This window comes from Acinonyx jubatus, chromosome D2 (genome assembly GCF_027475565.1).
Source record: "Acinonyx jubatus isolate Ajub_Pintada_27869175 chromosome D2, VMU_Ajub_asm_v1.0, whole genome shotgun sequence".
NCBI classification, from domain to species: domain Eukaryota; kingdom Metazoa; phylum Chordata; class Mammalia; order Carnivora; family Felidae; genus Acinonyx; species Acinonyx jubatus.
The window spans coordinates 26557784-26580526 of NC_069393.1; the positions used below are offsets into that span (position 1 = coordinate 26557784).

The 22743-nt window shown below is 35.3% G+C and overlaps 1 protein-coding gene and 1 pseudogene across 7 annotated transcripts in view; one reads left to right on the top strand and one right to left on the bottom strand.

The window, feature by feature from the left end:
* CTNNA3 (catenin alpha 3) overlaps positions 1-22743 on the bottom strand; it is a 1731503-nt gene that overhangs the window by 293108 nt on the left and 1415652 nt on the right. The window lies entirely within an intron of this gene.
* On the top strand, positions 2519-2945 carry LOC128312691 (40S ribosomal protein S20-like; annotated as a pseudogene).

Below are 22743 nucleotides of genomic sequence, written 5' to 3' on the forward strand. Positions count from 1 at the left end.
TCATTAAAATAGTTTTCCTTTAAGAATATTTTTTTCTTTTACTGGGTTTCTACTTATCACTTCATAGGATATTTATTGCAAGGTTTGGTATCCTCATATTTGCAGATTACTATAGAAACTACATCCTCAATTATTGTAATTCCCCATATAGTATTTCAAATGTCTTTATTTGCTTTGGTACATCTGATGTAGCATTACAGATTTAAAAACTTAAAAAGCAAATAGCAATTTATTCATATATCACACTAGCTAAGATAAGCTAATAAGCTATATCGTCTATATGCCAGGGAAATTTTATAATATTATACTAGTCCTTAAAATAGATTTAAAATATAATTTCATTATTATCTTACAATAGGGTATGAGCTAAACTGATGAGAAGAAATACTGAAACCATCTTGCAAACATCAATAGTATTAACCCACCTTGGCCCCTAAATCAGCTCTGGACTCACCCATCACAGACCATGAACTAATTTAAGACACCCAAACTTTTTAATTCAGAGCATTTCCAAGTGCCTACGGCTGTAAGACACATTTAAGGGAAAAGAAGTGACTAAATCCCCAATTCACAATAATAAGTTTAATATGTAAGAAGTGGCAGGCTACAGCTTTGCAAAGCACATTTTCTGCTTTGGCCCCTAGCCATATTTACCCAAATTTCTTGGGGGAAATTTTTTTTCTCTCTCTCTTAGAACTGCTTCATGAAAGCAGAATTCAAGAAATTACTGTAAGAGTCATTTAAAATGGGAAGTCAGCAGAAACCGGGGTTTTGCTTGATAGCAGCCAAAAACATTGTAAGGAGCATTGGAGGCTGTGTAATTTTGAAAGGACTGTGTTTCTTTGCATTGTATTCAGTAGTCTACATGAGCAAAAATGATTAAAAAAAAAAAAGATTTAGCAGACTCTGTTGCCAGGGATGCTGGCAGCCTGCCAAACACACAGAGGTAGCAACTATTCTGCCTCCTTACTTGCCTTCAGAGTAACATTACCCTCCCCTGCTAAACAAAAGAAGAGGTGTCCCTTGAAATCTGCGGCATGCAGTCGCACCTGCTTAACTTGTGCTTGCTTTTCCTTCATCAAAATATTTGAGTATCTGCTAGCAGGAAGTTCAATCTTTACCTGGCATATAAACTGTAGAAGATCGCGTGTTAATTTTTGACATGACAATAAAGACATAAAATCTTAGTTAAGTGTACTTCGTTATATTGTTTGTGACAGTAAATTGGAGTAGTTGCATTACATTTCTTTTTACTGGGTTTACATATACACGTACACACATTTATACACATATGAAGAGAGAGAGAGATGGGAGTGGGGTGCTGCCTGGAGAGTTCAAGAAAATGTATTCTTTGTTGTTCTAGGAAGTAAGGGTTGTTTGCTGTCTCTTACTGTCCCTTGCAATACAGCTGTTTGCCTAGGATAGTTTCTCATTTTCTATGGTATTATTTATCATTTAGGTATTTCAGGAAAGAGACAGAGAATAGATATTGTCCAATTAGTGGATTTTCTGAACTTAAAATGAGGAAAGAAGAGAAAGAAAATAATGCTTCCTTCTGATTTTGTAATGGAACATATTAACCTTGATTTGTTGGACGAGAAGTCTATTTGTTGGAGGAACTGAGCAACCTCCTAGGAAAGAACTCATTCTATGTGAAATAGAAGTGATGTGCATCGTCTCTCCCAAAATGCAGGTTGGTTGCCTGAGGGTAGAGGAGATTCTCAGTATAGTGTGATGATTTCCCTCGAAGAAGCCCCCAACTCGATTCCCTATGGACCTGTGACTCATGAGTGAATCTTAGAAAAAAAAGCACACTTTCTGTTGTCGAGTATAAAGCAATTCTTGAAAAGAACAAAATGGAAGAAAGATCTCTTTACAATTTGGCTTCAGTACCCAGTGGAATCTGATGTGCACAGAGTAATGGGCAAGATTGACAGGGGAGAAGGAACCCATGGAAAGTAAAAGTGATACAGCTTAAGACACTGGATGGCCACCATCATGAGATGGTACAGAAAACAGAATGTCCATGAACAAATCTGAAGGGAAACAGTAGCAGAGGAAGATATAGGTGCTGGCATATTGAGTTGCTGTTTATTCAATGTTTGAGTCAACATAAGCAATGTGCTATGCCCTTTAGAAACATTATCTCATTTCATCCCCATAGTAAGTCTTTAAACTAGATATTATAATCCCCATTTTGCAAATAAGGCAAATGGCTATTTAAGAGCAGATGTTTTAAGAAAAGTACCCACTTACGGGTATCATCATCCTTTCACACTTGAAAACATGCAATGACTCCATCTCTAGGGGCTCTGGAAATGGAAATGTTGGATTGTAAATCAATATTAGAGGAGCAGAAACAGAAAGTAATGCCATTAATAAGAATTTATAAATAGAACAATATATGGCAACAGTTTATACACACTCCTAAAATGGTGGCAGAAAGATATCATTAGCTATAAATTATTTGAGTTCTCTTTGAGGAAGAGATGGTCACAGCTACAGCAGAGTTCCTGATGCCTGACTTCTGCTACTGACTTCCTGTGTTCACTCCTGTAGAGGAACAGGTGGGTCAGGAAGCCATACTGCAGCCATGGCTTTTAAATATATGGGAAGGACACCTATGAAAACAGAGATTCACCGAATTAGAATTACTCTAACCAACCAAAACATAAAATCTTGGTAGGAAGTACATGCCAGCTTGGTCAGAGGCACAAAGGAAAAGAATCTCAAAGGGAAAGGACCAGTTCAGATGCCCACCAAGACTCTTGAGAATCACTACAAGAAAAATTCCTCGTGGTGAAGGTTCTAAGACGTGGGATCATTTTCAGGTGAGGATCCACAAGCTCATTGATTTGCACAGTCCTTCTGAGATAGGCAAGCAGATTATTTCCATCAGTACCGAGCCAGGAGTCAAGGTTGAAGTTACCATTGCTGATGCTTAAATCAATCTTTTTAATAAATTGATTATCAGTTGCTAAGAAAAATAAATTATTTGAGATGAAAATACATGCTAAGGTCTAAGAGAAAACATACTGAAGTTATTAACAGTATCAAATAAGGCCACTGAAAGATGAATAACATAAGATCTGGGACAAATAGTTTAAGTAAGTATTAAAGGCTTATGTCATGGCTATATCCAAGAAGAATCAATGTTTCAAGAATGCCACCCCCTGGTAAGAATAACACAAGCTGTCAGTTACCCATTGAGATTAAATTCTGGGAGGACTTCATTCTCTGCCTCTGCTTCTCCCACACTATCTATCTCCTCACCCCTTTTGTGACCAGATTTGAAAATTATGAAGCAAAGACAGGTAAAATCTTAAGACTCATGTGCTTTTACTTTCAGTTGTTTTCTTTCTAGCCTCACCTTAAAATTTTTGTCACCACAAATTATCCCAACCAATTAACCAGAATTTTTTGTAATCTTTTTTTTAAATGTTTAGTTATTTTTGAGAGAGACAGAGACAGAATGCGAGTGTGTTAGGGACAGAGAGAGAGGAAGACACAGAATCTGAAGCAGGCTCCGGGCTCTGAACTGTCAGCACAGAGCCCAACGTGGGGCTTGAACTCACAAGCTGTGAGATCATGACCTGAGCTGAAGTCAGATGCCCAACTGACTGAGCCACCCAGGAGCCCACAGAATTTTGTAAACTAATAAAAAATAGTTAAGTAATCTATCCACAGTTGGTAGCTAACAGAGCTGGGATTTGAACACTGTCCGATTTGAAGGGCCATGTATTATTTTTTAAACGTTTATTTTGAAATAATTATATATTTACAGAAAGTTGCAAGATTGCACAGAGGGATCCCATGCACTCTTTACCCCTCAATGGTTACATTGTACACAACTACAGTATAGTATCAGTACTATGCAATTGCCATCGGTGTAAAGTGTGTATATACTTTCATGTAATCTTATTGCGTGTGTAGATTCATGTAACCACCACCACAACCAAGATATAGAACTATTCCATACCACAGAGATCTCCCTCAGACTATCCTTTTATAGTCACACCTATCCTTCCCCATTATCTCTGTTTAAATCCTGGCAACCATTAATCTGTTCTCCATTCTATATTTTTATTTCAAGAAATCTGTATAAGTGGAATCATACAGTATGTAACCTTTTGAGAATGACATTCTTTTCCACTCAGTATAATGCCCTGAGGTTCGTTCAAGTTGTTGCACATATCAATAGTCTGTTTCTTTTTATTGCCAAGTAGTGTCCCATGGTATGAGTACACCACAATTTGTGTTAACTCTTCACATGAATATTTTGATTGTTTCCATTATTTGACTATTATAAAAAGCTGCTATGAACAATTATGTATATATTTTTGTGTAGACTTAAATTTTCATTTCTCTGAAATAAACTCCCAGAATGTAATTGCTGGATCATAAGGTAAGTGTATATTTAGCTTTTCTTTTTAAGAAATTGCCAATTTTTTTTTCCAGAATAGGGAGCCTTGTTTTAACTACTCTATTTTAGTGCTTCCTAAGTTTGAACAAACCACATCCATAGTATCTGTGGTAGCCAGCTTCTGATATGGTCCTCAATAACCCCTGCCTCCTCCTGGAATCCACAACCTTGTGTAACCTCCCTCCATGTTTTACTAAGATTGGAATGTGTGGCTGATAGATAATGACAGAAGTGATGGTATATACCTCCAAGATTTGGTTTTTCTCTTTACCTTTCCTCTTTCTCTCTCTCTCTCTCTCTCTCTCTCTGTCTCTCTCTCTTTCTCCCTGTCTCTCTCTCCTCTCTGTCTCTCATCATTTGTTCTAGAGGAAGCCATGTTGTGATAAGCTCTATGAGAGAAGCCCAGTGGTGAGGAACTGAAGCCTCCTGCCAAAACCACATAGGAGAGCTTAGAAATGAACTCTTCAGCCCCAGTTACGTCTTTCAGAACTGTAATGCTGCCCAATACTTCGACTGCAACCTTATGAGACACTTAACCAAACTCAACCAGCTAAGACACTCCAAGATTCCTAATACACACACACACACACACACACACACACACACACACACGCATGCACGCACACACACAGTGAGATAATAAATATTGTTCTAAAAAGCAAAGTTTTGTGTGCTTCATTATGCCACCATAAGTAGCAAATAAATATTTTGATATAAGAAGTCTAATCCTACCTATAATGATAAAAACTTAAAATATGAGATTGGTTTTGAAACTAGGTAATGAATGGAGCTAAATAAACTGCAGGGATTTTGAGAAAAGTGCTGGGGAGGTCTTAAAGTGCCTTAAATACACTGTTTTTAGAACTGACTTGTGTAAAAGCTGGAAGAGAGGACTTAAAACAAGTATGGAAAAATCTTACTAAAAATTGGCAGAAAGGTTCCTCATTAAGTAGTGACAGAAAGCATATCCAGTTACCCGCAGAAATGTGGAAGGTAAAAAAACATATATTTATAGCAATAAACTGGTTGAGCTAGTTGTGGAGATTTCCGACTACTATGTTGAAAGTGTCTCCTAGTTTCTTCTTACTCTTTAGACAAAAGTGCAATAAGGAAATGATGCACTGAAAAGGGTGGGATAGGGATGTTAGATAAAATCTTATAATCTAAACAAGTCTTAATTTTAAGATTCCCACCTCTGTTAGAAGTAAACAATGGTGATATTAAGAAACGAATTCCAAGAAAAGATCATATTCAAGGAACCCTGAGGAAAGCCTATATAAAGCTGAAGGGAAAGCGTGCCTTTGAGACCTCAGAATGATCAAAGGTTATGCCTCTGAAGAGAGGTTCTTTCTAAAAGTCTGTCTCTCAACCAAACAACAGTGATTTTAGAAGGCTGGGGTGTGGGGAGCTGGGGAGACTTCATTGTTTCAGCAGAATACCAACGTAAAGAAAGGCTTTTCTCCAAGGTACTTTTGGGAGTGGCTTTGTCTAATGACGTATCCCTCAGGAGGTGAATAGGATAACTGTAATTTCCTTTGAAAGAAATGATAGTGGCAGAAACACTGTCAGCTTAGAATGTAAGGAACAAAAACAATGGAAATAAAAAGAGACCTTCAAGGAGAAATCAGACTGCTCAGAAGACAACATATCTGTAAATATGCTCTTTCATGAGGATAAAGTATAACTCAAGGTAGAACCAAAATGGAGACATGGTCAATGTAGGAAAAACTCCTTGGCAGGAATAGGACAGAGTCCTAATCAATAAATTTCCAATGTTTTCTGGCTGGATTTAAAAACTTCTAGGTACCAAAAACTCCTGTGTATCTTCTATTTTTCCCCTTTCATATTAGAAATATCTATGGTGAGGGGCATCTGGGGGGCTCAGTCAGTTAAGCATCCAACTTTGGCTCAGGTTATGATCTAGCGGTTGGTGAGTTCAAGCCCCGCATCGGGCTCTGTGCTGACAGCTCAGAGCCTGGAGCCTGCTTCAGATTCTGTGTCTCCCTCTCTCTCTGCCCCTACCCCACTTGCACTTTCTCTCTCTCTCTCTCTCTCTCTCTCTCTCTCTCTCTCTCAAAAATAAATAAACAAAAAAAATGAAGAAATATCTATGGTGATTATCCTATGCCTGCCTCACCTTTGTATGTTCAGTATGTGAACACAGATAACTTATTTCTTTAGTTTACAAGCCTACAAATGAAGATGAACAGTCCTGGAGAGACTGTACCTATAGAACTATACCCAAGGAAACTTATCCATACCTGGACCTGATTCATACAATGAGATTCTAGATTATGTGCTGATGCTGTAACAAGATGGGCTTTTGGGGCTTTGGGAAAGGGTGATTATTCTTTGAATGTTCCAGGGGTATGAATCATTGGGGATCATAGGGCAAACTGGAAATCAGCCTACATGATGGCCTCCAATGATCCTCAAATTTTGGTATTCACACTCTTTCAATGTTCCCTCCCATGCTGTATCAGGATTGGTCTATGTGACCAATGTGATATGGCCAAAATTAATAGTATGGTAACCCTGATATTACGTTATACAGAACAGTGGCTTTTCTTTCCTTCTCTGCCTCTCTTTCTCATCACTTGCTGTGGGAAAAGACATGTGAGTAACCCACATAGTGAAGGAGTTATCCTCCTGTCAACAGCAACATGAATAATCTTAGAACCATATTCCTGAGTCCCAGTCAAGTCTTCATATACTCTTAACTGTGGCCAACACATTGACTGAGACCCAGTGAGAAAACCTAAACCAAAACTATCCAGATAAGTCATTGCAGGATTCCCAAATCATAGAAACTCTGAGATAATAAATGTACTTCTAAGGCACTAAGATCAATTGTTATGCAGCAATAGACAACTACAATATGTAGTTGCGAATACAACTTAAGCATAAAGATATCCATGAATATAGAAACATGGGTGAGATTTACCAGATGCAAAAAGCAGTTGGAAAATTTTCTATAAAATTGTTCCACATTTTAAACACAGCTAAGATGTCCATGATCTTATCTTAGAAAGGTGGAACTAGATTGTGATTATAGTTTGGAGAATATAACTTTAAAACAGTGAAGCTTACCCTCTTTGAAGAAAATATAAAACAAAAGGGGCTGTTAATGTGTTTCCTCTGCTGTTTGTAAGAACACATATCCTGGCCAGGTAAGTTGAATTCCCTTGGCCAATGTTTCTTCCTATTAAGGGTAACATAGAATTGATGACACCAGATCATCCAACCAACTCTGGCTCTGATTGAACATTCACCAAGCCACTTTCTAACTATAACCTGACTTAGTACACAAATTTTCTCAGAGGAGGACCAGTAAACTAGCTAGCTGATATTAAATGAACATTCAATTTAACTGTTTTCAATTTAAGTGTTTTGTGGCCGTGTTAGGAAAAGCTAGCTACTATAATCCTGATCAATTCTGGATGCCCTAAAAAAAATAAGTTTGTTAATCTTTAAGTCCAAAGAACATGATAACTGCTCTGAGATCTTAACAACTAATGAGCTTCCCACTGATCTCCATAAAGTCTTAGCTGACTTTTGTCACTCTAGATTCAATGCTGCTATTATTAAATTTCACTGTGTCACTTATCTAACCAAATAGTACTTATTAATTAATAGTTTTCAGGAAAACAATGAACATAATTCCATTACATTTTTAACAATACAGTCGGATGAATGAATGATAAGGAGACATTTTGAATGTAATAACAAGGCAATGTAACAAGCCAGTGGGGCAGAGGGTGCGGGGGAATCTTAAGACATACTGTTTAGCATGGGTATGTATGGGGAGTAAGCTTAGGAATTCCCTGAGCTTGCACCAATGGGTTAGCAAGGCATAAAAAATTACAAAGCCATAGAATGCTCACACCCAAGTTTGGGTAAACAAGATTAGGCAAATAAGGGTAGAGAAGGGGGACAAAGGTCCCCAAGATAGAGAAAGGGGGCAAAGGCCCCTATACAAAGGTATATGAGGTAAACCAGATTAGGTATTCAGGGTGAAAATGCCCTCCAATTTAGTACTATAGCAGAAAGCTTCTTTCACAGGAAGGAAGGACCAAATTAGGTAAACAGGTAAAAAGGGCTATAGACCACTGCAGGAGGAAGTCCCCCAGAGCAGAGCTAATTAACAAAAGAAAGGTGCCTTGTTGACCTTGCTGTTGCAGGCTCTATCTGTCTTATCCCCTAGGCTGGCTAAGATAAACAGACAAGGCGCCTCTTGTCAGCTAGTAACATAACATCTGCCTGGCGCCAGAATTTTGGTTTACATTGACCCAAACCCCCAACACCGTCGATCTTCAAAACCTTCTTTCCCTCATGCCCATGAGTTAATGTTCACAGATTCATTTTCTCTTTGTGCACACCCATCACGTTTGTAAGCCTTCTGATCTTAATAAATACGGAGCAGGGACCCTTATTTGGGGCTTTTGTCTTCTCCCAGACATTAGTCATCTCTTGCATTTTAATACTGACTCTGCTCTCTTGCTGGACAAGACAGAACTTTAGACTCAGAGTGTATGACATGTATGTGCTTCAGTTTTGTCAGCCAAGCACAATTTTACAAAGACATTTTATTTACAATCATAGTGCTTGAAAGCAATTGTTTTGCATTTTGGGATTTGCTTTAAGAGAGACAGAAGATCAGAGGCTTCTGGGTTGAGTACAAATTACAGAAGAAAGCCTTGCATTTTTTATGACCTAGGTTATTGTCCAATCAATGGGTCATTGGACCTTTATTATTTTAATTAAAATTGGTTCACTTTAATGACATAAAATATATTGATTTGAGCTGTTTTCTTCAGTCTTGAAAGTTTTGCTAGAAACTAGCAGTTTCCACCTATTTCATGGTACCCATCAATTCAATTTAATCTTTTTCTTTTGGCCTGATTCCTCTTTTCTTCTTTGATTTCTACTTCTATATGACTTTTTTCTTTTTATTCATGCTTCTTAGTAATTTTATGAAGATGACCCCCACATCTGAACAGTATATAATCAGGAGTCATAACTACTCTGTGCCTGATAAATTTAGAAAGGATCTTGTTCATTGAAAATATCTACTCATTCTCTGCATTGCTACTTATATATCTGGATTTTAATTCAAATACTGTCATTTGACCATGAATCTAAAGTGGTTCTCTTATTTTTTTTGTCTTTTTTCATTTATGTTTATTTATTTATTTATTTAAAAATTAGTGCTTACTGTATATTAAAGAAGTTGGATTTAAAGGAAGGAAGGAAGGAAAGGAAAAAAGAAGGAAGGATGGAAGGAAGGAAGGGAGGGAGGAAGGAAGGGAGGGAGGAAGGAAGGAAGAATGCAAGGATGGATGGAAGGAAGGAAGGAAGAATAGAAGGAAGGGAGGAAAAAAGGAAGGAAGGAAGGAAGGAAGAAAGGAAGGAAGGATAGAAGGAGGAAGGATGGAAGGAAGGATGGAAGGAAGGAAGGGAGGAAGAATGGAATGATGGATGGAAGGAAGGAAGGAAGAATGGAAGGATGGATGGATGGAAGGAAGGAAGAATGGAAGGAAGGGAGGAAAAAAGAAATGAAGAAAGGAAGGAAGAATGGAAAGAAGGAAGGAAGGAAGAATGGAAGGAAGGGAGGAAAAAAGGAATGAAGGAAGGAAGGAAGGAACAATAGAAGGAAGGAAGGAAGGAAGGAAGGAAGGAAGGAAGGAAGGAAGGGTGGAAGAAAGGATGGAAGGAAGGATGGAAGGAAAGAAGGAAGAAAGGGAGGGAGGGAGGGAGGGAGAGAGGGAGAAATGGATCCTACTGTCAAAGGTCCTACAGTCTAGCAGAAGGGCATGGAAACGAATGCCCTGAAATATTATAGGTGTTCAGATAGCAGCAAATATTTCAAAATAAAATTAATTCATTTCTATATGGGTATTCTTTTCTAGACCAAGTTCATCTGATCAAGTGTCTTTGTTTTTTAAAATACTTGGTAATAACTGTTTTAACCTTATTTTATTTACTTGATTTGATGTATTTGAGATGTAGATAATTAGAGATTTTGGCTGAGCTGCTCTCAGCTCTTGAGGTACAAAAAAAAATCCTTCATAAAAATGTCTGTAATTCTGAAGCTCACCTTTAGAACATCCCTGAAATATATCTTTGGCTCAGTTTTTTGTTTGTAATGTTTCTGAAGTTTAGGAAAAATCAATATGAGCCAGATAAAACAAGTAAGGAATAAATATCTAAATATCTAAAGAATAATACCAAGTAGCAGAAAGGAAGTTAGCATTTTTTGTATAGTAGGTACTGTGTTATTTGTGAAAAGTAAATATATGTGTCCATATTATTTTATAGAAACTCTGTGGGTCAAAATATATCATAGAATTCATATTCTTTTGGATTGGAGAAAACTAATGCATGTCGTTCTCTCTCCATTGCATTAATAGTTCAACAATCAAAGTTATAATAACTCATACTAGATAAGATTTTAAAAAGACTCTCACTACCCCTATAACACTTCACACAAGTTTTACCACCAAATGATTTATGAGAGCAGGTCCTGTTTTTCAGAGGATTTGGGGGGGGGCGCGGTTTAGGATTGGCAAAAAGCGATTGTAAGTCTTCATTTAATCTAGTTTACAGGTGAAGAAACTGAGGCTTATAACTATAAATTACCCACCCTGTCGATTATTGGCCAGATATAATACCCAAGGTTATCACATTAATATTTAGTAGGAACGTTCAGTTCCATAAAGATTTATCCAGTGAAGATTCAAACTCATGCCTGCCATAATTCACAATCCATGCTTTTCCAGGTAGTGTTAATTAGTACAAAATACATTTTCCTTAAGACTCAGTACCTGGAAATGTCATATAATATTTTTCTCCTTCCCATGATAATAATGTGGGTTGCAATAATTTTATCCTAAAATATTTGCTTTTAAGTTAGGAATTTCTTTTTCAATTTTTCTTCTCACAAGGTGGGTACAGAGGAGAGTCTGACACTGACAGTAATTCTTACGTGCTTGGTTATGTTTTAACATAATTAAGAAAAGGACGTAATAAAGGACTTTATCTAAAGTTAACTGATATGTTTTCATTAAAGTCCTAAAATTTCTAACTCCAGAAGAGAGGACATTGCTCTCCTAATATATAAGCTAACCATATTATGGTAGCAATTAAATTCAGCAATTATACACTGAAATTTATAGTCCTAACAGTTTTTTACAAGCAGTATAAATTTAGTTCTTACATGTGATTTTATTTTCTGAATCAAACTTCATTTTCAATAAGTCTTTCCATATGGAATAATTTCATAATGGATAAAACTCACAAGATTTACTGGATCATCAAGTACTTCATTTCTGCTGAAGTCATCCCTCCGAAACATTTTAGAGGGTGAGGGCTTCCCCACAGAATATGAAGGTTTAAGAATGTAACCTGACACAACAGAAGCTTGGCTTCTTGACTCCCAATTTTAATGCTGGTTTTCATCATTTTATACCATGGTGTATTCATACAATATAATTAGTGGTTTTAGTGACCACTCGTTTCAGAGTAAAAGGCAAACAAATGAAATGTCTAGAATGGGTGTGTATTTTAAATTGATGAAGATACTTTATCTTATCCTCCCCTTCTTCTAGAGAAGCTCACTGCAAAACTAAAATAAATAAACTAGCAATTATTATCCAATTATCCACAAATATGTGTATGATTTAGCTCTATTTGTAAGAATTCCAACAATGAGAAAGTTAAGAGTCTCACAATTATCTGACAAAGCCCCCATTCTCTCTCAACTCCTCCTTACTCTCAGACTTCAAAAGGCCAAATTAGCACTACTGAATAAATTATCTTAATACTACACTACTGCTTCTAAGGAAGAAACTCTTTTTACCACAGAAATAGAAAATACCATTTCACCAACTAAACAGAGGACAGGGATCCAGGGAGATCAAAAGACATACACTGGTTTTAGAGTTAAATCCTAACAACAGTGATGACTTCTCCAAGGTTCAGATGAGATATCAGTCCTGGCTAACACCTTGATTTCAGCCTAGTAAGACTGTGAATAGTCTCGCTAATTTGCATCCAGACTACCAACCCATGGAAACAGCAAGATAATAAATTTGTTTCATTTTAAACTGTTAAACTTGTGATAATATGTTATGCAACAATAGACAATGAATACAATGTATCATGTTTATTCATTAGAAGATTCCGTATTATAAAGATGTCAATTCTCAAGATGGTCCAGAAACAGATTGACATTTATACAGTCACTTGATGTATGACAAAGTTGACCTTGAATTGAAGTGGGGAAAGATGGTTGATTTAACAATTGTTAACAGAGCTATACGATAACCACATGGGGGAAAAAATGTGTCTTGACCTTTACATCATAACATAGTCAAAGGTCAATTCCAGGTAAATTGTACATCTAAATATAAGAGGAAGAACAATAAAGTTTCTATGCAATATCATGACCTTGATGTTTGGCAATTATTTCTTAAACAAGACAAAAAGTCACTAACCATAAAGCAAAAGTCCAATTCATATATTGGATTTTATTAAAATAAAAAATGATTTCTCTCAAATAAGCCATCAAATGAAAAGCAAGCTACTGAAGGGAGAGAAGATATCCATAATAATACATTTATCTGACCAATGAAAAGCATCTAGAATGTATAATAATCTTGTAAGTCAATAAAAAAAATCAGACTATTCATTTTAAAAAAATAGGTAAGAGTCTTATAAGTACTTCCCAAAATAGGTAATTCAAATGGTCAATAAACTTTGAAAAACTTCTCAAAATCCACATCCATCAAGGAAATGCCTATTAAAATGTAATACCTCTAACATAACTAGAATGGCTAAAATGAAAATGACTAATCAAGTGTTGGCCAAAATGTGGAATAACTTAAAAAGCAACTCTTGTGCAATTCTGGTGCATATAAAATTGATATGGAACTTTAGAAAATGTCTTCTAAAACTGAATCCATCATCCCTAATGACTCAGGACACTCCTAGATGTATAAACCCATTGGAAATGTATTCATAGGTGTTAGCACACATATGAAGGTATGTACAAAGAATGTTCATAGCAGCACTAATAGTATTGCCAAAAGCTTAAAATAGAACACCTACTTCAAAGCATGACAATGAGTGAACCTGGCTAAACAAATCTCACAAACCATTTTGAGTAAAATAGCCTTGTTGTAAAAGTGTACATACTTGAGTGGTGCCTGGGTGGCTCAGTTAGTTATGCATTGGACTTCACTCAGGTCAAGATCTCCTGGTTTGTGAGTCCTAGCCCCACACCAGGCTCTGCTCTCAGCCTATCAGCGCATAGCCCACTTCGGATCCATTGTCCCCCTCTCTCTCTTGCACTCTCTCTCAAAACCCGCTTGCACTCTCTCAAAAAATAAATAAAAACATTTAAAAAATATATACATAATTGATTCCATTTATGTATTTAAAAAATGACAGAAAAACCAATTTATGGTGGTTGTTAAAGGGGATATTTGTGTCTCTCCAAATTTTATATATTGAAACCCTACCCCCCCAATGTGATGATAATAGGAAGTGGGGCCTTTCGGAGCTGATCAGCATTAGATGAGGTAACCAGGGCTACCTTCATGACTGGATTAGTGTCTTTCTTAAACTCATGAGAGAGCTTGATGCTCTCTGCTCTCCACCATGTGAGGATATAATGAGAATTCAGTAGTCTACAACCCAGAAGAGGGTTCTCACCGGAATTCGACCATGCTGGCACTCTGATCTCAGATTTCTAGCCTCTAGAACCGTGAGAAATAAATTTCTGTCATTTATAAACCACCCAGTCTATGGGTGGTTTGTGCTAGCAACCAGAACAGATGAAGAAGTGGTAGAGAAAAATGGTTACTTTCTGGAAAGTTAGTAACTGGATAGGAACACAGGCATGTTCTGACATACTGACAATATTGCATTTCTTGACTACATGGTGTCTTCACTTTGTAAAAAGTCATGAAACTGTATATCTGATTTTGTATTTATTTGTATGTATATTACACTTCAATAAAATGCTTATCAAATAACCCAAAGAATATATACTTGTTATAAATCAAGTATGGCTCTTTAACAAGAATCCACCTTCTCTTATTAAATAGTGGAATTTCTTTTTCCAGTGCCCCCTACAGAGTTAAACAAACACACATGTAAACACACACACCCAAACACACACACACACACACCTGCCAAATATCATCACATTGAAGATACGTTTGTGAAGGATGACTAATGAATATTCACCTTTAAAGAAATTTCACTACTGCTATGCATTCCTATAAAATCTATAGTTTCTTGTCTGCTGTAAAAGATCTGATTTTATAATATTGTGTTAGCAGTGTTTGATTGAGACTGACCTAAGTGAAATGGAAAAGCCCTATATAGTGACCTATATCCTTGAGGCTGGTAAAAAAAAAAAAAAAAAACAAAACACCATGAGGGCAACGTGTTATTTTGTGTGGTGATCAGCTTCTAAAATGGCCTCCAATGATCCCTGATTCCTAGTATTTACAACTACGTGTGTTCTCCTTGCCTTGAGTGTAGGCTGAATCCAGCGACTTGCTTCTTGTGAACCGAATATAGCAACATGAGATGTCACTTCCCAGACTAGTTTATAGAAGACTGTTATTTGTTTTCCTCATGTGTGTTCTCTAATCTTCCCACTTACTTGATTCTGATGAGGCATTTGCCATGTAGTGAGCTGCTCTGTGAAGTAGCACACATAAGGAAATGAAGGTGGACTCTGTCCAACAGAGCCTGACAACCTGAAAGGAACTGGATCCTGCCAACAGCCATGTGATTATCTAAATATTTGGTAATATTTAATCCTTATCCTATTTTTTGGGTAGAGTGAGGGTGCATAATTTCTTTATTCTTAGAGAAAATGTTACATGGCAGTGTTTGTAAATCATATAGTTTGTGAACCTAAGAACGATTCATAGCTTTCAATGAAAATGTAAAATTATCAGCAATAGTTTTTAGTTGTCTTCTGAAATAGTTCCCCAATCCCCACCCAGTCTATGACAATTAATTCATATTTCAAAGAAATAATACACAGCAGTTACCAAAAAATGCATTCCTCCAGGCTTAACTTTCTAACATACTTGTGCTCATGTAGAATTTGTTCAGCTGTTGATTTTGTAAAAGTTCATTTCTTCATGCAAAATAGTTACATATAGCTGACAAGAACCTCAAGACCTTAATCTACTTCTACAATTATAAAAGAGGAGAGAGGTTTTGTTTTCAACCAGTGTATGTATGTATGGGGTCAGGGTGTCTTTCTCTCTACTACCAATAGAAAAGAAATTTACAGAACTAGCAAAGGTTTGTGCCTACCTAAGTTTCATATAAGATTCTGTGGCTTGTTACTTGAATTTTTAAGGAAATTGTTGTACTTTGTAAGAATAAAAACACAATTGTTAGGATCAAGCAATGACTTATGTGACATAGTTGGCATACTTTTTTAGTCTATCTTCTCTGGATGGAATACTAACTATTGAATACAAGATATACCTTTCTTTGCAATTTGAAGGCATTATTTGCCTCATAGTTAAGATTTGCTTCATAATTTTCTTGAAATCAATAATAGATTTTTGTGACATTAAAATGATATAAATATGGAGTATTCATTCCAATTGCAACAATGACCTACAAAACTGTCATCCAAGAGTTGCCTGATAGGACTATCTAAGATTCTTCTTTTATTTTTTTTTTAATTTTTTCTCTCTCATTGTCAAGACCTCATATTTTACACCAGTGATGGAATACTGCCACAAAAATGCTAATGGGATGATTTCTGTCATTCAAGTTCTAGCTCCAGGGTCTTTGCAACAAAAAGAGGTCTATGAAGGTGTTCAGCTAATCTATACAACTAGCCAAAGGATTGCCTTCATATGTGTGAAACATAAAGCTAAAATAGCATGATTTGACTAGTTTAGAAAGCAGCAATATGGGGTGCCTGGGTGGCTCAGTTGGTTAAGCATCCGCCTTCAGCTCAGGTCATGATCTCACAGTTTGTGAGTTCAAGCCCCACATCGGGCTCTCTGCTGACAGCTCGGAGCCTGAAGCTTGCTTTGGATTCTGTGTCTCCCTCTTTCTGTTCCTCCCCCACTTACACTTTCTCTCTCTCTCTCAAAAATAAAGATTAAAAAAACTTAAAAAAAAAGAAAGCAGCAATAAATGAGGCTTTGGGTGGAAAAGCCTAAATAGGAGCAAAAAAACAAAAAACACACAGACTTGAGAACAATATGTATAATCTGATCCTATTCTGGAATACTAAATAATTTAAAAACATATGATTGCACACATCTACAAGGAAAATATCTGAAAGAATATATAGTACTTATCTCTGTCTGATAAAATTCATTGATGATTTTGTTCTTTTTTTCTTTCTATTCTTTCTAATGTACCTGTTGTAAATATGTATTTTAATTGCATATTTTTTTAAAAAAATGTTTATTTTAAGAGACCATAGAATAAGCATCCAGTATTCCACTGTGAAAAATACTTCAGTCAGTGTCAATATTACATTAGCGAGTAAGATAAATATGGTCCCTATTCAGGAGGACGTTATAGTTTTATAAAATAGAAATGATGGAGAATATAAAGAAAATCTAATAATACATAATAAGTACATAATAAGTGTATTATGTATAATAATACATTATGTATTAGTATTATAATAATACATAATAAGTGTATTATAAGAAAATCTAATAATACATAATACATAAAGAAAATCTAATAATACATAATAAGTGCAATGATAAGTTAGACAGAATTTTCTGAAAGTATTATCAAAAAAATCTAAGTGAGTCCAAGAGCTAACGCATAGCAAAGGAAAAGAAATAACTGTAATTATAAGAAATTCTTAAAAGATGGCAATTTTCATCAATTAGTCATATTTCATTTCAATTCTAAAATATAAAGTACAGTCATATTCTGTTTCAACTTTTCATTCCCTTAACTCTGGGGATGAAAAGGCTAAGGTACTATCTGCTCCATCCCCTGCCTCCCCACCATAGGGTATTTTTCCATCAAAATCAATGGGTTGACTATTTACATTTGAAAAGGCCAAGGGGTGCCTGGGTGGCTCAGTCCTTTTAGTGTAGGATTCTAGGTTTCTGCTCCAGTTCTGATCTTAGGTTTGTGAGATCTAGCTGCCTGTCTGCACTGACAGCATGGAGCCTGCTTGGGATTCTCTCTCCCTCTCTCTCTGCCCCTCCCTTGCTCTCTCTTATGGGCAATCTCCCTCTCTCTCCCAAGATAAATAAATAAACTTTGAAAAGGCCTAATCCTACAATGCTTTTTGATAGTCTCCTTTGGTTCAAAAATCATGTTGATAAAACCTAATAGATTTAGGACCTCTCAGTAAGGATACCATCGCCAACAACAAAAGTACTTTATCATCATTTAGAAAATGAGGCAATTATCACATAACCAGTAGCATTCTACAGTTTACTCTGAAATACCCTTTGAAGTGAACATGTTTCATGCTTGCTTTTCATCAGACATTTTAAGTATTTCCTGTATGAGTGTCAAGTGGCACTGATATGGTTTGTGCGCTGTTTTTGTCCATATTCTCTTCAACTGTATGCACTGTTTGGGACAAGACATGATGTAGCATATGTTATTGAAGTATTTGTGTCACTGTTAAGTTGGGCAGGTTTTTTTATGAAACAAAATCCTATATATTACCTTTGCATAACGTGTTCAGTTTCAATTCCTTTGTCTGCTATTCTAAGAAAAAAGGCTGTAAATAATAAACCAGGAACCACGAAAATAAAGGATGGCCAATTTAGCATAGGTGTATTTAGAGACAAACATAGATCCCTGAAGTTTAACAAATGCATTACCTATAACTATAATGTGTTAAAAAAGAAACTGAAATAAATAAAATTTGAAGAGCTTATGATTTTTGAGCAAACACCAATTTGAACTGGGCACCACCATATAAAAATGGCTGGGAGTCTTCTGCTGACAAGAACTAAGAGAAAAGAAAGGCTTTTATAAAGCAGACATAGAAGCAAAGCATAGAAATGATTTGACTGGCTAAAGCATAAGCAGCTGTCTTATTTGAGAAAGACTATTTGTGATTGGGTGTTCTTGTGTTTTGATTTCTTAACCTTGAGACATCTCCAGGAATTGAGTCTGGCTTAGGTTTCAGTTTGGTTGCCAAGGCATTAGAATCACCTAGGTCTAATGGCCTCCTTGTTTAATTACTTTGACATATGTGACCTGTGTATCTGTATTTTTAGTATAATGGTAACTTATACATTGGCATATTTTTGCATTCAATACTGCGTAGGAGGAAAGTCTGGGTTGTAATTTTCCTTTTCTGCTTTTCTGTTCTCTTAGGAAATTCCAAGATTATAAAAGTCAGTGCCTGTGGAAATGAATCATTAACATTTCAAATGAAGTACCAAAATCAGGAAATGCAAATCATGATTCTGATATCAACATCAACTTCTGTAAGTGGCCCATTTGCAATTATCACACTTGACTTTTCTGTTTATAAAACACAGATATCTTAACCTTAATCATTGCATCATCCATATGTGTTTCCATCTTTGGGCTTTTGACTATATACCAGCCAGGCAAGAAAAATAATACTCTTTATAACACCTAGAGATCCCTGTGAGAACCAAATAGATAGCCTACTGGGTTACCAGCTGCACTGTAGTACTACAAAATTAGAGGAACAGATGCTCTTTGTTAACCTTATTTCCTAACAAAATATAAACAACGTTTTCAAAATAGAGTTTGGGAAGGAAATTTAGAAGTCTAACATCGCCAAATATTGGGAAGTTTGAAAGAGAGAGATAATTGAAAGTGTCAGTTAAAATCATAAAGCTAAAGATGAAGGGAAAATATTTTGATAACAAAGAGAACAGACATCAGGAACCCAACAATGAATTTTGAGCAAATAATATAATGCATGGTGATAAATATGGCAAACATAACAAAGCAACAGGGAAAAAGTTATCTAGACAACCTCAAAAATGATTTTTAATAAAGAACAAAGCTTGCTATTACATAATCTTTGGTAAAGTGATTTAAAAAAAAAGAAATGAAACTGATCAATTCAGTCAGGGTAAGAACATCTAATTTTGAGGAAATAGAAATCTAAGGATTTCAAATACAAAGAGACAAAATGATGTTTTACATGTAGTGATCCATGCATCGCCTTATTAGTAAGAATGAAAAACTACTGGAGAGATGAAAAAAGAAAAATAAGGAGCTCTTTAAAACTCATATTGCACCAGATAAACCACAACCAAAAAACAAAACCTTAAACTTTCTTTGTCTTCTTAAAAAGGTTAAAAAATAAAGGACATTCACACACAAAGGGCTGCATGCAAAACTGGTGAAATTTGAATAAGGTCATTGGATTGCTTCACTCTTAATTTCCTGGTTGTGACAGTGCACTGCAGTTATGCAAGTCATTACAGTTGAAGGGTACATGAGATCTTTCTGCATAATTTCTTACAACTGCAGGTGATTCTGCAAGTATCTCACACTAAAAGTTAAAAAAAATCAGGAAAAATTAAGAATGACTTTTATAATCATTTTAGAGTTATTGTGAAAATTAAAGAAGATTAATCTTACAAATAAAAGAAAGAAAATTAATCTTATAAACTTCCTTTAAATGGTCATACACCCTATATTTGAGAATGTAATTAAGACCCTGAGCTAATTTAATAGGAGATAATTTAAAATTCATGAGCTAAGAGAATCATCAAAGGCCCTGAGGTATTATCTGACTATAGCCTGTAAAGAACAACTCAAAAAATCTAAAAAAAAAAAAAAAAAAGAGCAATTATATAGCTAATTTTTTTTTTAAATCAAGAATCAAAATAGTAGAGGCCACAAATAAAATGAAAAGGGGAAAATCTAAATTATTATTTTAAATGTTAACTGGAGCATAAGTCATTTGTTTAAAAAAAATTTAGCAGCATTTTAAAATTCCAAATACATGGGAATGGTCAAAACTAATTGAGATAGGTAATAGATTCAAATGTAAAACTCAAGTCCATTTAACTCCTAGAACAAAACATAGAATATCTTCACAACCTTGTAGTGGACATTTTTTAATTATTTTATTTTATTTTATTTGTACATGATGCAAAAAAAAGTTAATGTTTAGTAGGAAAAGAATTATAAGTTGATTTCACAAAATTAATTTATTTGGCTTATCAAAAGACATCATTGAGAAATGGAGAAACAAGCCACAACACAGGTTGGGGACAAAAATATAATCACCATACACATATCCAACAAAAGACTCCTATCAAGAATGTATGAAGAATTCCTACAAACCAACAATAAAAATATGAAAAAAATTAATTAAAATATGGGCAAAGAATATGAACAGATACCTGAAAAAGAAGATACACAGATAGTCAATAAGCAAAAAGAAAAAAAAAAAAAGGTACTCAACACTCAACATCCTCCTAATCACTAGGAAAATTTCTATTAAATCCATTAGGAGATACCATTTTGCATTCACTAGAGTGATAAAATTAAAGGGACAGGCAATAGCACATGTTAAGAAGTAAAGCAATCAGAACCCTCATACATTGCTCTGGGAATATATAGTGGTATAAATATTTTGAAAAGAAATTTGGGAGTTTCTTCAAAAGTTAAACATATGCCCTTGCAATTACCCAATGTCCTTGTAATTGCACCGTTAAGAATGGAATTTGTGAAGGAGAAATAAAATTCCACATTAATGTCAATAAAAAAGTCCATGATTTCCACATTCACAATAGCCCATGAAATGAGAAAAACCTTAATGTCTTTAATAGGACACTGGATAAACAAACTGTGGCATATTAATACAATGAATTGATTACTATTCATCAATAAAAAGGAGTATACCATTTGATATGAGCAACAATATGGATGAGACCAAAAATATTATGTTAAGCAAAAGAAGACAGAGGGACACACAAATATAAATAACTCATAATATGTAAAATTCATCATAAAGTAAATTTATTAGAACTATTTCCTTTGGATTTTTGCTCAGCTTGTTCATGAGAAAATAATGAACAATTACCCTCAGATTTTAAATTGCTCTCAGGATTCTCTATTGTCAAAATCCATACCAATTTCAAACTTCTTTTATTGATTTTTTATCTAGGTTTATTTTCAAAAAGCAGTCAAGTGATCACTGAAATGAGTTTTCTCTAATCCAGTTTGATGCTATTGACATTACATCATTTTCTGTTTACACAGCATACAAAAATATTAACATTTCTGCAGATTGTTCAATGCTAGAACTCTTACCTGAAAGAATGAATATAGCATTTAAAATTACTAGTTGAAAATAAAATAAAATTACTAGTTAATTTTTGAAATTTCTCTGTTTACTCTAGAAAATTTACACACACCATATTCTCACCACACATACCAATGGCATGGTAAAGACCCTTGTTAGTGCAGAGGCATAGAACACTAGAACAAAACTAGTTCATAATCTTGGAATCAAAATATCCTCAGGGGCACAATAGTGACATAATAGTGGATTGAAAATGGCAAGCGCAAAATTTCCAGCACATCCAGATAATGTAGCAACTCTAATGAACTTGCTGTTTTACCATTATTTTACCAGCAGGTGACTATTGCTCCTTAATGCAATATTCTACAATGACTCAACTCCACTTTGTCTACGCTTCCATTGTTTCTTCTTCTCTTGTCATTATACACTCTACATTCTTTCAAAATTTATTTCTGCTTATTCTGAGGGGTTTTTTTGTCTAAGAGGTCACCTCACTACTAACCTTCTTCCTTGTGTCTTCGGGCTTCTGCACTATTTCTACGTGACATTTTTGCATAACTCACAAAAGCGGCTCTGACTGAATTGGCCAATTACTACATATGGTAGAGAATATCAGTACTGGATAGTATAAACCTCTCATACTGGTACCCTTATAGATTAATGGTCATTCTACATAGCTGACTTTGGGTGAGAAGTGATCCCTGTTCCAACAATCCATGGCTAGATTTGCAGAATCATACAAAACTAAACACAGTAATTCATGTATTTAGAATCTCTTAGAAGGGAACTATGAACATGCCAGGGATATAGAGACTCTTGGGAAAGAAGATTGTAGCCAGAGGCCACCTTATGTGGTCTACCTCAATATATTCATTCATTAGGGTCTCTTTCAGGGCATCTCTTTTATTCCACTGAGCTGTCTTCCTATTGGTGAAACAGCACCATATGATAAATACCATATGTTTGAAATTCTTTAAATATCTAGCAGTTGAAATACCTCTTTATATTCTTTATTTTCTAAATTTTCTTA